Below are 16,431 nucleotides of genomic sequence, written 5' to 3'. Positions count from 1 at the left end.
GCAACCATTCAGCTGTTCAAAACATTTGATGGGAGCGTGATTCCCCCACTCAGCTCCTTCAGACTAGCCAGCAGCAATTAGCAAACATCTGCTGAGCTCATTATATGTGCTACTTTTTGCAACGCTGGTAAAAACTTTAAAAGGGTTAATAGAGGAGCCATTTTGTGATGACTTCCTGTTTTAAAAAGACCAGGAGTTTCTTAAAGAGACAGGTCAAATTTCAAAATGTTAAATTGCAAAGTCGCATTTCTTTTAAGTCATATTTTAGTCAAGTTTATTTGTGAGGCCAGTTCAAACAGCTTTACACAATAAAAACGCAAATATATATATATATATATATTTAATTTATCCAACATTTTTAAAACGGGAGGTAAAATAGTTAACTTGATTGCAGATGTAACTGTTACTCAAAAGTAGCATCACTTAAAAATATGTTTACTCAAGTAAAAGTAAAAAGTAGCAGTCCAAAAACATTACTCAAGAGAGAAAAGTATTTAGTAAAAAGACTACTACATATTAAATGATACTTGAGTACCAGGTACTCAAGTATCATTTAATATTTAAAAATTATGTTGTCAGACAGACCAAAATATAACAATATGTGGACATTTTGGCATTTTAAAGATCAAAATGACAATAATTCATATAAGTAACATAAAATAACAAAATCAGACTAATTTTTTTCCCCCAAATCAGTTTCTTTTAATATAAAACTTTAACAAAAATTGCAGGTGTCTGGTGAATGTGTGGTTAATTCATGTTTGTTTTTTATTTTGTGGGTAGAAAATCCAGAAATTTTACTCAAATAAGAATAGTAATACTAAATAATAACATTACTCAAGTAAAAATGGAAAAGTACAGCATAGTAAAATACTCCTGAAAGTATTGTTTTTAAAAATGTACTCAAGTAAATGTAACTAATTATTTCCCAACTGTTATAAAATGATTCTGTGGCCTGAAAACACCACGCAGTACCGACTTCCACCACGGCGTGTCCTCAGAGAGCTGTTAAATCCCGAAGAGGAAGTCAGACGAAAACAAAGATTTGAGTCAGTAGACTATGAGGGCGTTAAGGAGCAGAGGCAGTGGGAAGTTAAGTGCTGCTGGTTTGGATTATAAAGCCGAAGAGGAAAGTTTCCCCGCTGAACCCAGACAGAGAGGCCTGACCTCACTCATCCTCCTCTTCGTCGTCTCTCCCGGACACCCACATGATTCTGTGTCTGTTATCCTCTCCCGCCAGCCTCGTCCTCATTGTGGAGCCTAATCCCTCACTATTGTGATCACTGGAATGAGAAATCATGTGCTTCACCAAATACCGTGGCTCAGTTATTATTCTCCGCCAACAGCATTTGCTAGCATGGCGTTCAGCTCTCGTGTTGCAAGAGAAAATGCCTTAAATACTGAAAAATATGCGAACTATTCCAGCTGTTCGCAATAAAACAAGCAAGAAACAATTTAAATTTCTCAATATATTCCAGTGGGTTTCCAAATCAATTGCAAAATATTGCTTTGACAGTGATTTAAAAATTATTCCCTTTGTGTGTAATCTGAAGCTTATTATGAGCAGGGGCGGTCCAAGCAGGTTCGGTGTCCTGGGCAAACAACATTCAGGGGCCCCCTCTGCCTACTTTTTCAACCATCATGACATTTAAATTCAATGGCGTATCAGAGCCATTGTAGATGGGGGAGGGGGTGAATTTCAGCCAAAATACTCAGACATTTTCTAGAAAAACAAGGAAATATCTGTGCTTTCTCCAAAGAAAAAAGTGAAATTTTCTAGAAAAAACTTTAAAAAAAAATTTTTTGTTTAAAAAGTTGAACCTTTTCTAAAAAAAAAAAAAAAGAAAATGTCAAATTTTGAGATTAATCTCAGAAATCTTCTAGAAAAATCTTTGAAATTTCAAAGTTTGAAAAGTTGCAAACATGCTAGTAAAAACTCAGAAATTTTTAGATTAATCTCAGACATTTAAAAAAAGAAATGTGAAAATTTCAGAGTTTTAAAGTTGAACATTTTAAACTTCTGAAAATTTCAGAATTTTTCTAAAATATTTGCAACAAACAGGCCTAAATATATTTCCAGTCTATGAAACAGCCATTAATGCTTCCAGTTAATGGCTGTTTAATCCAACCCACGTGAAGTAATCATAGTTTTACTTTCCCATGTTGCAGTTTAGTTTTAGAAGAATGAAAATCTTAATAACAGAAGTTTTTCTTTTTGTTTTGTTTTGTTTTTTTGCTGAAAACCAAACATGTCGCTCTCAGCAGCTAACAAAATTGCTTGTGCCGCCCTGCAGGAGATGCCACCCTGGGCCGCTGCCCACATCACCCATATCAGAAACAGCCACTGCACATGAGAACTCCCTTTGCGGTTCTGCTCTCCAAACGCTGTCTGGTTCTGGCAGCGTTTCTTGAGAATCCCAACCTTGTTCTTGTGGAAAAAGGCCTCCAGTTCAGAGTTATGTAGCAACTACTTACATTTAATCAGTGGACAAAAATTTATTTTCAATTTTGGTTCACTGCGTTGTACTTTTTACTTTTACCTGAGGAATATTTTTATACTCTCTTACTTAAGTAAAATTTCTGAATACTTTACTGAACGAAGAAAAAACAAGATACAGACACACACCTACAGTTCCAGCGAAAGTAAGAGCCTTCTCGTCTTACTTCTTGTTTTTCTCATGTCATTTCCAACCTGCTGGGCCTTTTGGCACTGGCATACTTCACCCTGTTCTAACATGCAGCGTGTTTGCCTTCATGACTGTAAGAATTTGTTTCATAATGCTGAATCCGGTATTTTGTAATCATGCAATTTATTTGTATTAGCCTTTTTTTAAATTTTAGTCCTTAAAATACCAGAATTTGGACATAACTGTACATTTGTCTGTCTGATGGCATAATTTTTAAATATTAAATCAAATGTTCTGATCAAATACTCAAGTTGAGTTTTACCCTTTTTGCTTTTACTGAAGTAAAAATATGTTGAAGTAGAGCTATTATCTGAGTGCAGTTTGGTACTCTACCCACCTCTGGTAGTTCACTAATATCATTGGGTTTTTGTGCTTCACTGAGATTTTCAACAAGAGTTTAAGTCAGATTACCATAACGGCCGGTCTTGTATCTTTCTGAACTTTGTTTGAACCACGCCTTGGTGGACTTTGAGAATTGCTTGGAATCATTACCCTGTTTGAAGGTCCACAGCTTCGGCGGCGTCAGAGGCTTTCCCGATCAAATCCGTCTCGCTCGCTGCAGGTTTTCTGTGCCAGTGGGAGCCGAGCTGCCCCAGAACGCTGAAGAGCTGCCATGCCTCACTGCGGTGAATGTCTTATTTTTTCTCCTCCAGACATATCGTGGCTCAACATGCCTCAGAAGTTCAAGTTTTGATTTTTCACTCCACAGAACAGAATCTCAAAAGCTGGTGGGTCGATTTATACAGTTCTGAACAAATTGCAGCTGAATTTTGTTGTGCTTTTGCTTCAGGGAACAGGCATGGAGCCTCTCGGTGAATCATTACTGTACAGAAATAAAAAGGTCTCTTGCAAGCAGTTTAATGCAGCTGCCATCCTGCAGCTTTTACGTCAACTCAAGTTTATTTGTATAGCACATTTCAGCAACAAGGCAGTTCAAAGTGCTTTACATCATAAAAACATAATACAGAAACCAAATATGAAACAAGCAATAAACGTTACTTTTTGTCAAATGCCATAATCAAAATCATCAAGCAAATACACATCAAATATGTTAATCAATGTTACAGTTATTACGAATCAAAGGCAGCTCTAAACTGATGGGTTTTATCCTTGATTTAAAGAAAATCGGTGTTTTAGATGTTTTGCAGTTTCCTTGATTTGTGGTGCGTAGAAGCTGAATGCTGCCTCTTCTCATTTGGTTCTGGTTCTGGAGATACAGAGCAGGCCAGAACCAGAAGATTTGAGGGGTCTGGAAGATTGATACAACAGCAGCGGATGTTTAATGTATTGTAGTGCTAAGCCGTTCAGTTCAGGTGATAGAAGACTGATTTCGTAACTGACTTTATGTGGTTCTGAATGTTCAGGTCAGAGTTCATCACCACACCCAGATCTCCAGCTTCCAGCTGTAATAACTGAAGCTGTGTGTTGATTCTTGATCCTTTTTAGGTCCAAAGATAACAAATGTGGTGTACCCCAAGGTTCAATCCTAGGACTCCTCTTATTCAGTATCTATTTTCACTATCAGATTATAACAAGAGAAAATAAGATTAGCTACCACAGATGATACACAGCTCTACGTTACGATGTCACCAGGTGACTCAGAACCCGTCCAAGCACTAAATAGAAACAAAACTGAAGTTATAACTTTTACATCTATAGTGGAACGAACTAGTCATTTATTACAAGTAAAACCAGCGACCAGGCTCAAAATGTGGGTGTGGTGATGAACTCTGACCCGAACTTTCAGAGTCACATTAAGACAGTTACAAAGTAACGGCCTTCTATCACCTGAAGAACATTTATGGGATTAGAGGACTAATGTCTCAGCAAGATCCAGAGAAACTCATCCATGCATTTGTCTTTATTTGCATTAATCACTGCAGCAGTGTCTTCGCAGGTCTGCCTAAAAAATCAATTAGATTCAGAACGCTGCTGCTGGCATTCTGACTAAAACCAGGAAGTTAGAGCACATCACCCAGTTCTAAAGTTTTTCCTCTGGTTTCCTGTGGCTCAGAGAATAGACCATAAAATACTGTTGTTAGTTTATGAATCGCCGAAAGGCTTAGAGATCTGCTGTTGTCACAGCAACCTTCCAGACCCCTCAGGTCTTCTGGTTCTGGTCTTGGTCTGCATCCCCAGAACCAGAACCAAACATGGAGAAGCAGCATTCAGCTTCTATAATCTACAAAAAACTTCTATAAAACTGCAAAACATTCGAAATCCAGACTAAAACCCCACCTGTTTACAGTTGCTTTTGATTAGTAGTAAGTCTAACATTGATCAATATGTTTTATGTATATTTGCTTGATGATTTTAATGACGGCATTCGACAAAATGCAATGTTTCCTGCTTGCTTCATAATTCATGACTGTGTGACGTTTTTATGAGGCAAAGCACTTTGAGCTGCCTTGTTGCTGAAATGTGCTACACAAATAAATTTGGCTGGACTTTAGATAACTTTAGATGGGTGGCTGCACGAAGAACGGATGCATCTAAAAGTTGCAGGTTGGAAACTTTCGAGGACTTATTGTCTAATTTGTTACTGAAAACACATATATAGGTCTATATATATATATATATATATATATATATATATATATATATATATATATATATATATATATATACAGTACAGGCCAAAAGTTTGGACACACCTTCTCATTGAATTCAATTAGAAAGTGTGTCCAAACTTTTGGTCTGTACTGTATATATATATATATATATATATATATATATATATATATATATATATATATATATATATATATAGATATACATATATAATACACATATGTTGTTGTTTTCCACACTAAAAGCATTAAGTGTTTCCTGCATTGATCTCCTTTAAGTGAATCTAATGGTAATGATTATTTTAATGCGCATTACTTGACGGCTCCACAGCGCCTGAGCGCGTGCGTGCGTGCGTGTGTGTGTGTGTGTGTTGGTTCAGGAGGAGGGGTGTGCACGCAGGGAGCAGCCGAGGCGGTGCTTATGGAGGGATATTCTCACTCACTCTCTGCCCTGCACTACTTCGCCGCGTTCACCGCCTCCATTTGAAGTTGGCTGGCCGCTCTGCTCCTCGCCGGAAAGAAAGCAGAAAATAAATAATAATAATAAAAAAATTAAGACAAATAAAAAAAATCCCAGGATTTGTACCCGGCTGTAGGGCTGCACCACGACGAGCTCAAAAACAACGGAGCGTCGACAGAAAGGTAAACGACCCGCTACCGACTGTACATGTCCGGACTCGCAATGATTGAAGTTTCGCTGCGCGTTTTAGCGGCAGATCAGCTCCAGCAGCACAAAGCGGGATTATTCCAGCCGAAAAAAAAAACAACAACCGGGGTTTGCGTTATAAATCCAGCGAGTTCTGCACAGGATCATATTGTGACAGCGGAATACTTGAGCAGAAGCATCAGAGCAGACAGACTGTATATGAATGCACTGCGCTCTGCCTCATCTAAGGACATCATTTCAGTTCCCTTTGCAGGCTGTCACGTCTCCTTGAATTACATTTTGTGCACCAAGATGTCTGATTTCTCTGAGACTCAACTGTAGGTGCTTTTCTGAAAACTGTCTGCATGATTTACAGTCTGACAGCCCATTAAGCAAACAGGTCATTTTCCCATGTGATAGGATCTTATCAGAGTTACCCTCATGCCTGGTTATGTGTGTTGCAGGTTATGTTGCTGTACAAGCTGCAGCACTGCAACCTCAACCAAAACACACATTAAACAACCCAGGGGGAGGTGGAGGTGCTGCTGGTGGGCATTTGTCAGAGATGTGACAGCAAAATCCTTCATGGTTGGTGGGAAGCGGGCGTTGGTAGTTACTGCCACCTCTGAGAGCTCATTGTTTACTCAGAGCTCCCTTTTCAGTGTCTTATGACAGTAAATGGTGAGTGTAACTTTCAGTCTTTGCACTGACTGGAAAAGGTTTTGTTGCTGACATCCTGAAGTTTTAAAGACAGGGAGTTTGACAGCTTTTCTTTACTTCAGCCGTGATGTTGTGTATGGCAACATTTGAGGCGAATTGCCTGAAAAACCTAAATTTGTGGCCTGCTCCCCTGTAAATGTTTAGAGATGTGAAACTGGTTCGATCTGAGAAATGACATCGATGGTTGCTATGTGCATGGATTATTTCACTTCTCTATAAATATATTGTATATTCACCGCTCACTTCCTTTATTATGTCACCATACAGCTGGAATTATGTGTTGATTAATAATTAATTTGGCGTTCAGATTTTATAAAGGGTTTATTGTGGCGGTAGCCCAGGGCTACAAATCTGTTTTTTGGGGGGGAGCCTTAAAGATTGAATTACTTATTTTTCTACATTAATTCATGTATTGCAAATAGATGGTTTAATATTGTTGAGTACCTATACGTAAAATTGTGAAGTTATAACAGAACTCAAGAGAAGTTAAAATTTCAGTGACTGCACAATAAATCCATTAAACACATGATGAATTAAAATTAGCTCACTATTTTCCATTGTGGTGTTTAAGATTTTGCTTGCGGAAACGTCAAAATCCAATTTTACTTAAGGTTTTGGTCGTATGTGATATTTATTTTCTGTTGTTGTTTTATTTTGAATATTTAAAATATCTCCCAGTTACAGTGTTTAGTGTTCTTTACAAAATAAAAGCTTTTTGATCGTTGAGAAGCTGAACTTGCATAATTATGCCATTATCCACATATTATTTGAAAATGGTCGCAAAACAACAATGTTATCGTTTATTTCAATAATATTTGGGACAATTTATCCTCCAGAAAAATGTAGTGACAGGGTTAGCTGCACAAACAGGCCCAGATTAGCTGTGAAAACTTTTGGGGTCGTTTATTTGCGTGGAAGAAGAAATTTCAGGAAAGACTTTTGGTCTGTTTTATTTTGTTTTCCATTAAGGATCTTTTTATGCAAAACATGGAGCCCTCTAGTAAGGGTGATATTGAAAATTGGTCCCATATCATCCAAAAAATAAGTATCGGATCGCCTCCAATACATAGTCGGAACCAGAAATGGTCCGCAACACTGAACCGCCATCTTGAAAGGCAAGGGCAACAAAAAGAAAATATACTGACACTCTTGACCAATGTGCAAGAGAATATCAACAAAATCTCTTTTTTCGGGATCGACCTGTATGAGACAGAAAATGTGGCTTGTTTACCGTTGTCATAGCAACTACATAGCAGATGTCATGACGGATAGTTACAGATACCTACCAAAATGGCAGTCAGCTACAGAGTTCCTGGAAGAGTGACGTCACATGAGTCACTTCCATTCCAGCAATTAGTCCGCCCCAGGATTTCGCTTGTTGTCTCTGTTTGAGTTATACCACTTGATCAATCCGTTTCTAGCATTTCACACTATAAAATAACTAATAAATGTGTGTACAAATCGTGCTGATATCGCATCGGGTCAATATCGGTATCGGCCAGAACTCAAAGTTTTACTATCGGATCTGTATCAGAAGTGAAAAAGTTTCTACCCGCTGGTGTAGAAACTTGCATAATTATCAATATCAGGGCAGAAAATGTTAAAATATGTAATCATGTATTATTGGAAGACATTATTAATAATACATAAACATGAGGCAAAAAGCAGATAAATATAAATGTTTTTACTTGTAACTTTATTTGCTGAAGTTGTTAGCGAGTGAATCGGTAAAAACAATCACCTGATCTCAGTCTCTATACGTCACATACTGACGGTTCTGTGTTGCTATTGTTCTTCCAATCATTTCACCGAAGAGACTCTGTTATTACTGTTACTGGTGTATAATAAATAAATTAACAATGCTTTATCAGCCTGCAGCCCTGCAAGTCTTCTAATCCACCTGGAGAAACCCTGAAATTACCTTAAATTGGACGAGTAAAGGGAATTTAAGGGGTTGGGCCCCAAACTGACTCCAGCCCAGGGCCTCATATTCTCCTAACTTCGGCCCTGTTCACAGAGTACCATGAGTGAAAAGGTTTTGCTTTATTATTATTTAATATGCTGTTCCTTAATGTCACTTTTTAAAAACTGTTCTTGTGAAACTTTTGTTCTCTTTTGTTTTTGTTTTTTACTGATGCATTAGAGGAAAGCACATGATTCAATTTCTGATTAATTAAAAAAAACATTTAATGTTTCAGTTTCTGGTAGTGAATTCGTAGGCAAACCAGTTAAGACCACCTCAAAAAAAAAGAAAAAAGAAAAGCGTCTGTGGTTGTATGACAGCATGTTACCTCTCAAGTCGGGTCAGGTTTTACTTTTTTTCTCTCTCTGTCTGAGAGCGGCTTGCCGTTCTACAAGGCTGCCTCCACAAAAAAAGCTATTATATAAGTCACATTCAAGTCTGAACTCAGAGTGATGGGCAGTCCTCACTTTGAATCTGGGGGAGTGGGCGAAGCCTCGCCTACATTTTCCAAGAATCTGTGATTCATACTGCCGTGAATGTCGCTTCTCTCTTTTCTTTTTTTTTCTGTTTTGGTCTGATTTAGTCTTTCTATGTGACGTTCCACTATAACTGGTGTTTCTCCTGGGTTGAAGTTGTAGTTTGCTTAACATTGAATTCCTCAGATAACACCAAGCAGAAACAGACAAGGGGAAGCCTTGTTTTAATAGATTATGCTTAGCTCTGACTACGCAGTATTGAAATACTTTCCTGTAAGTATTTGAATTATTACAAAACGGACATTTATATATGCAGCTCTGGTAAAAATGAAGAGTCCACAGCACTGAGCTCCGATGAAAACCTCCTGGTTATTCCTCCAGACTCCTGAACTCTTCCTGAGTTAAAACATTAGTATTGTTGTTTCTAAATGAATATGAACTTGTTTTCTTTGCATTATTTGAGGTCTGAAAGCGCTGCATCTTTTTCGTTATTCTGACCATTTCTCATTTTAATTTTTTGCTTGGAATTTCACAAACATCTTGTCGGTAGTTTATAGAATAAAAGAACAATGTCAATTTTACTCAAACATAAACCTATAAAAAGTACAATCAGAGAAACTGATCATTTTAAGTGTGTGTGTGTGTGTGTGTGTGTGTGTGTGAGATTCTCATTGTACAACAAAAATGCATAATATGATGCAATTTCTTTTAATTGGAGGTAATTGCGATAAAAAATAATATTGTTGTTTTGAGTCCATTTTCAGTTAATATGATATTAATGGCCTAATAATGCAAGAGAACATAATCAAAGATCAACCAGCTTTAAATTATAATGAGCATTTAACACAGGAACTGGAAGACATGTTAAATATTCAAAGTAAATACATAAAAAACAACAAAAACAAGGAATACAATGAATTATGAAGTTCTTCTGAGACCAAAGCACCAGACTGAGGAGTTTTGGTCATCTGGTTTTTGGTAGAAAGAGAGAAATCAAGCTAAATCAAGCAAATGGAAATTATTGAGCTTGTCGATTAATCGATTTATTGCAAAATGTTTAACTGATTTGCTAAAAACCACAAACTGATTAATCACCCTGACAGCTTTTGAAAGCACTTTGGAAAAAAATAAGAGACCACTTAAAATGATCATTTTCTCTGATTTTACTTTTTATAGGTTTGAGTAAAATGAACATTGTTCTTTTATTCAATAAACTAACAACATGTCTCCAAATTTCTAAGCCAAAATTTAGATGCTTTCAGACCTCAAATACTGGGAAGAAAACAAGTTGATATTCATTTAGAAACAACTATACTAATGTTTTAACTCAGGAAGAGTTCAGCGATCAAAAATAACCAGGAGGTTTTTAATGGGATTCAGTGCAGTGGGCTCTTAATTTTTCCAGAGCCGTGTGTCTTCCTGCTCTGCAAAGTGACCCTCTGAGCTAACGGACCTTTTATAGTAAAGGAGTTTTCCCGCGTTGGTGCAGGCAGTGAGTCACAGTAGCATCTGCGTGTTGAATGCAGTTTAGCGTCTATTTTTGAAGGCCTGCCTGTGTCGGGGCAGGTTGCGTAGTTGCAAGGGGGAAGACTCAAAGCTAACCCCTGGCTGCCTCCCCTCCGCCCCGCAGAACCTCCTACCTGTTAGTCACCCATGGCTGTGCTTTGACGGAGAGCAGCTGATGGAGGGAAACTCTTTCCATAGCAACCGTGCATGTCGGTCCTTCCCCTCTATCAATCTGATGCAATCTGCGCTCACTTCACTGGAGAGAACTGTTGCAGTTTCAGGACAAAAACAAAAGCCCAACACTATTTGTGTTTGACTGCGTTTTTTTTCTTTTCTTTCTTTTTTTTCGTTCAGAAAACCCAAAACAGTGTTTTCCAACCACAGGATGATGACAACGTTGGTGGCTTACACTCTGCAAAATTTGCAAAACAGCAGATTTCCTTCACACAAGTCGTGGGCGTTGTGAGAGATTGCGCAAACATTCAACCCCTACTGGAAAAAAGGTCGTCCCCAAAAGAAGGGAGCCGTTTCTTTTTTCCCTTTAATAAGCATTGTGCCTCAGGGTTTCCCAGCTCAGGGTTCAGGTTTTCACACCGTAATATCTGCTATTTAAGGAAACCCTGGTGAGAACACGTGACCTGCTGTTGTGTTTTGCACCGTTTACGTGGAGCAACAATTTGTTTAAACACAAATCACATCGCAAGCTGCGTGACAATGAATGGGTTCACTCTTTGCCAGCATCTAGATCCCTAACATCTACGCAAGAGAAACTTTTCCACATAAATGTTTCTATAAAGAAACATAAACAGTTCCCTCATAAAGCACCTGACATTTGACTATCAGTCCAACAGCGTGACGTTACCAAGAGCAAACAATCCGTATTTAGTCTTTCTCAAGCTGTTGAAATACTTAGCTCACCTCCGTTTACGCATTCAGTTGTTTTCAGACAAGCAGCTCTGAATATATTACGCTATTCATTTCTCCTCATACATGGGTCGGTTCTTCCTGTTCTCCATGTTCTGGCTGGTCCTGATGCCCCCCCAGCATGCAAATCATTATCTAATCAGGAAGAGAGGAATTGGATTACTCAGATAGGATCGAGATCATGTTGAAGTCGACAAAAATGATGATGGTGCTCGGTTGGTAAGGAGACAAAATGCAGCTGAAACTAGATATTTGCAGACGCTATAAAAAGATGCAACCTTTTTTCTCTTCCCATCTGATAAGAGCTGAAACCTCTCCCTGTTTCAGACAGGATTATTTATATTTCCTGAATGACATGTCTTTAAAACTCGTTCAGAAGTTCACAAATCCCCTTATTGGGGGAATTTAGTAATCGATTAAGAGTATGCAGAATCAAAAAAGGCCATTTGTTGAAATGACAACATACCCAGAGCATTAATTAAACCAAAACTATATAAGAATATACACATTTTTTATAGATTTTGCTTTAAGGATTAAAGAAAAACCTTTGTAATTCAGAAGTATCATAGTTTTAGATTCACCTGGTTCAGGTTACTCTGCAAAAACACGAAATATTATCAAGTATTTTTGTTTAGTTTCCAGTGAAAACATCTTATTACACTTTAAATAAGACAGAAATAACTCAGATTTTTAAGCAAGATATGAGAGCTTGTTTTAAGTCAATAATTCTTGAATATTGATAAAAAATCAGATTATTACACTTATAACATGTAAAAAATGTCTTATTCAAAGTAAAATGATCTGCTAGTGCAATTAGTACTTTAAAAATATATATATATTAAGGAATAATTTACTTAAAACAAACTTTTATATGTTGGTAAAAGTTAGTTTTGTCTTAGTTCAAGTGTACTGAGGTATTTGGACTAGAAACTAGAGAAAATTACTTGGTAAGATTTTTGTTTTTTTAGTGTAAGTTAAAAATCTCTTTTGTTATTCAATTAATAATCAGTTAGTGCAAAAATAAGGTATCTACAAATGATCAAGTGTTTACAAAAAGAATTATATATTGTTGAATTTTACCCAATAATGTTTATTTTCATATTTAAAAAAGTAACTTGATTATTTGATTATTAATAATAAAATATGCAGAGTGCGCTCATTTTTTTTTTATCCAATTAATCGATTAATAATCAAAAGAATAATTAATTATTAAACAGCTGTTAGTTACACACCTGTAGATGTTTGTTAGTATCAGCACACAGGTGTGACATCATGGAAAATAAAAACAGGCAGCAGATCATGAAGAGATTTCCAAAAGAAAGTCTGTTTCATCTTGGAGGAACAATTTCCAGATGCCGGAAGGTGTTTTGTTCATGTGTTTAAACAAATATGTGCTGCCATAAACACCAGGGATGGATGTGTTTTGATGCATTGTGTGTTTATCAGCCCTGCAATAACAGCAAATACGTTTCTGAAAATGCTGGCAGGAACTAAAGTATCTGGGCTGAAATATCAAACAAACAAAATCAGAGCTTGGAAATTAAATCAGGGACAAAAAAGCTTTAGTATTTCAGGATTTTTTCTTGATCTGATTTAAAAATGTATCCAAAATAACCAGCGTTACATCTGGAGGAGAAAAGAAAAAGCTACAGAACACAATGGAAATGGTGAAGCAACTAAGGCTGAAACGATTAATCAGATTAATCAAATTAATCGTGATGAATCAAATAATCATCAACTATTACGAGTAATTGATTAATCATTAACTGGAGTAGATAGTCTGAAAAAAGGCCATTTCCTGAATGAGCAGTAATTAAGACAAAAAAGTATATACATCTTGCATTTAATATGAAAAAAACTTATTTTTTGGTAAATATGTTCCACCCAGAACTCATCAAGTGACAGATTTAGCTTCTCTTGATTCAACTTCTGTAAAAAACAAAACTCCTGTAAGGTGTTCTTTCTATTCATTTATTAATTGAAAAAATATTCAACACTAGACTGATGTCACATGTTGATGTTAGAAGTATTTGTTTTGCTGCAGGTTCATCCTTTGCTACAAATAATCAAACGTTCATTTAAAGGAATGTTATGTTATTGAATTCTAGAGTAAAATCTGTATTTTCTTATTTAAAAAAGGAATAAAAGTAATTATTTGCATTTTTTATGTATTTCTAATATTGTATAAGATAAGCTTAAGTGGATAAATAAACATCATTTATTTTTACCCAAATAATCAATAGAATAATGGATTACTAAAATAATAGTTGGTGCCTAAAAATATCAGCCAGATAGAAAATCGGCCAAAATTTCAGCAAACGTTTGTGAAATTTAAATCCAAAATATTTGACCATCGTTCAGTTTAAATGGGAATATTCTTGCTTTTAGCAAATAGAAATACTTTTGCTAAGCACGACCGGGCTAAAAATGGAAAAGTTCTGTTTATTTATTGTTAGAAATGTACAAAAATAGAAAGTTTGTGTCTGTTTTTATACCGATTATGTAAATATCTGGTTTCAGCTGCAGATTAAAGTGCTGCTCTTGACGAACACAGGAAAGGAAGATCATTCAGACGTTTCTAAAATAAGAGGCTCCTATTTTTAGTAAATTTATGAGTCAGTTTTTGACGGCGGAGTCTGTAAGCAGTCAGAGTCTCTGATCTGATTTTCACGATTCCTTCACGTGTCGCTGTCAATACCCGACCCGGCCCACCGCATGAGCAGAGATGCTAGGCAACGCCGCTGACCTTTGGGGGGAATTAAGAGAGGACAGTGTGAACCTCTCAGAGTCCGAACAGAGTAAGATGGATTCGGATCACATGCATGGAGTGCATGGTACCCCACATTATTTCAGTGGCTTTCTCAGTGCATTCTTTGTCCTCTGAGAAGTCTGATTGTCGGGCAGCCGCCACTGATTCGTGCACCAGCTGCTGCTGAATGTGTGATTAAACCTGGGGACAAAAGTGTGAACGAAAGCTTCAGAGTGGACTTTTCATCAGCCTGGACTGAAAAACATTGTGCACTTTGCTTTCAGTTTGCATCTCTGATGCAGACTGGGTTGATGTATTGAAAGATTAAACAATGAATACAAAAGGTTTGTTTTCATTTTGGGAGGGACTGTTGGTAAAAAGGGTTTGCCATGTTTAATTTATTAACAGTCTCGTTGTTTTCTGTGACTTTACTGATCGCCTTCAGATAAACAGGCTGAGTAAACTTAACATAGATTTAAGTGTCCTTAGATCAGCTGTAGAGTTTATGACTGGTCTTTAAATGTGTCTCCCATGCTTTTAATCTTTATCAGTATTTAGTTTAATGCAAGCATTATCAATACCTGGGATGTAGGGCTGGGTGATAAATCAATTTTACAGATCAGTTGAATTTTTCAGTGCAAAAACACAAAATCTAACCAAGTATTTTGGTCTAGTTTCTAGTTTAAATATCTTAGTATACTGTACTTTAACTAACTTATAAGTTACAACTGAAGTCAATAGCAACTTGAAATTGATTTTTTTTAAAAAAGCACTAGTTTCAATGGCAGATTATAGCATGGGAAAAAGTCTTGTCATAAGTGAAATAATCTGCCATTATTTACTTTTCGATTATGAATTATTTACTTAAAACAAGCTAATCTACTTGTAAGTTAGTTTTGTTTCATTTCAAACTACACTAAAAGTATTTGGGGAGATTTTGTGTTTTTGAAGATTTTATTTTAATTTTTGGAAAGTCAGAATTAAAAAAAACCAAAAAAACACTACTTGGGTTTCCATAGTTCAGAGTGACGTCAGCACGTCCTGGGCCGCCATCTTGTTTGACAAGAATATTTTACAGTATCTATTTATTTGGATGTTGAATGCGGGTCGACTCTACAACAAAGTATGAGGTCCAGGCTAAGATCTATTTTTTCAATTATGAGAATAAAATCATAATAATATGAAAATTATGTGATCATATTTTAGGAATAAAGTAGTAATTTTATGAGAACTCCAACAAAAATAAATAAAATAAAAAAGTTGAAGTGAGGAATGTTGTGCATCTTATGACTTTGGGACAGGCCCGGCTCCAGACGACTTTAACAGTGGGGGCATCTGCTTATTTTGGGGGGGGGGCAAAATGAATCTACGTAGCAATAATAATATTACTCAAGTAAAAGAAAAAGGTACAATTCAGTTAAACTACTCTTATAAGTATTTTTCCCCCCAAAAGAGTACTACCCACTTTTGAACATAGACAACAACACCAGTAGCCTACAGGCTAACTGTTAACAAGCTTATGGTCTGTATTGACAAAAGTGTGAACGAAAGCTTGTAGGCTGGGATTGACAAATCCCAAGTATTGATTATTGGCTAGTCTTGGTATTAGTTAGTCATCTTTCAGCTAACATTACCTGCATCCAACAACATTACTCAACTCAGGCTGGTAGTTTGGGGGGGAAACTGTAAAAAGTTTGTTACGTTTTGCTGGTTTGCTGCCATGATTCTAACGCAAACCCGGCTAGCTCTGCACAGCAGCAGCAGGTCTCCTTCGCTACCTGCACAGGTGTACAGCGATAGCGTCTTAGCGCTCATGTTGCGTTTAAAGACGGCTCGGAAAAAAGGTTACGACGTGTTAACAACTGATTAAACGGTTTTAACTACTGAAAAAAGTGACAGAAGGCACAGATATGGGAAGCGCGGAAGCCCCTAGTGCACAGGTGTCAATATCCAGTCCTCAAGCGCTGGTGTCCTGCAGTTTTTAGATGTGCCACAGGTACAAACCACTGGAATGAAATGGCTTAATTACCTCCTCCTTGTGTAGATCAGTTCTCCAGAGCCTTGCTAATGACCTGATTATTCTATTCAGGTGGTGCAGCAGAGGCACATCTAAACGTTGCAGGACACCGACCCTGCAGGACTGGAGTTTGACACCTCTGCCCTACTGTATCAAATTGGTATAGGAATAAC

At 36.9% G+C, this 16,431-nt stretch overlaps 1 protein-coding gene across 1 annotated transcript in view; it reads left to right on the top strand.

Annotated features, from left to right (window-relative positions):
• The first annotated feature begins 5,690 nt into the window (after positions 1-5,690).
• dgkaa (diacylglycerol kinase, alpha a) overlaps positions 5,691-16,431 on the top strand; it is a 34,630-nt gene continuing 23,889 nt past the window's right edge. Inside the window, exon 1 of the mRNA XM_032555862.1 lies at positions 5,691-5,899. The gene's annotated coding sequence lies outside the window, so the exon portion shown is untranslated. The remainder of the gene's footprint in view (positions 5,900-16,431) is intronic.

The sequence above is a fragment of the Xiphophorus hellerii genome, chromosome 1 (assembly GCF_003331165.1).
Source record: "Xiphophorus hellerii strain 12219 chromosome 1, Xiphophorus_hellerii-4.1, whole genome shotgun sequence".
Taxonomy (NCBI): Eukaryota; Metazoa; Chordata; class Actinopteri; order Cyprinodontiformes; family Poeciliidae; genus Xiphophorus; species Xiphophorus hellerii.
The sequence above is the reverse complement of the archived record's forward strand: the minus strand, read 5'-3'. Positions and strand labels throughout refer to the sequence as shown.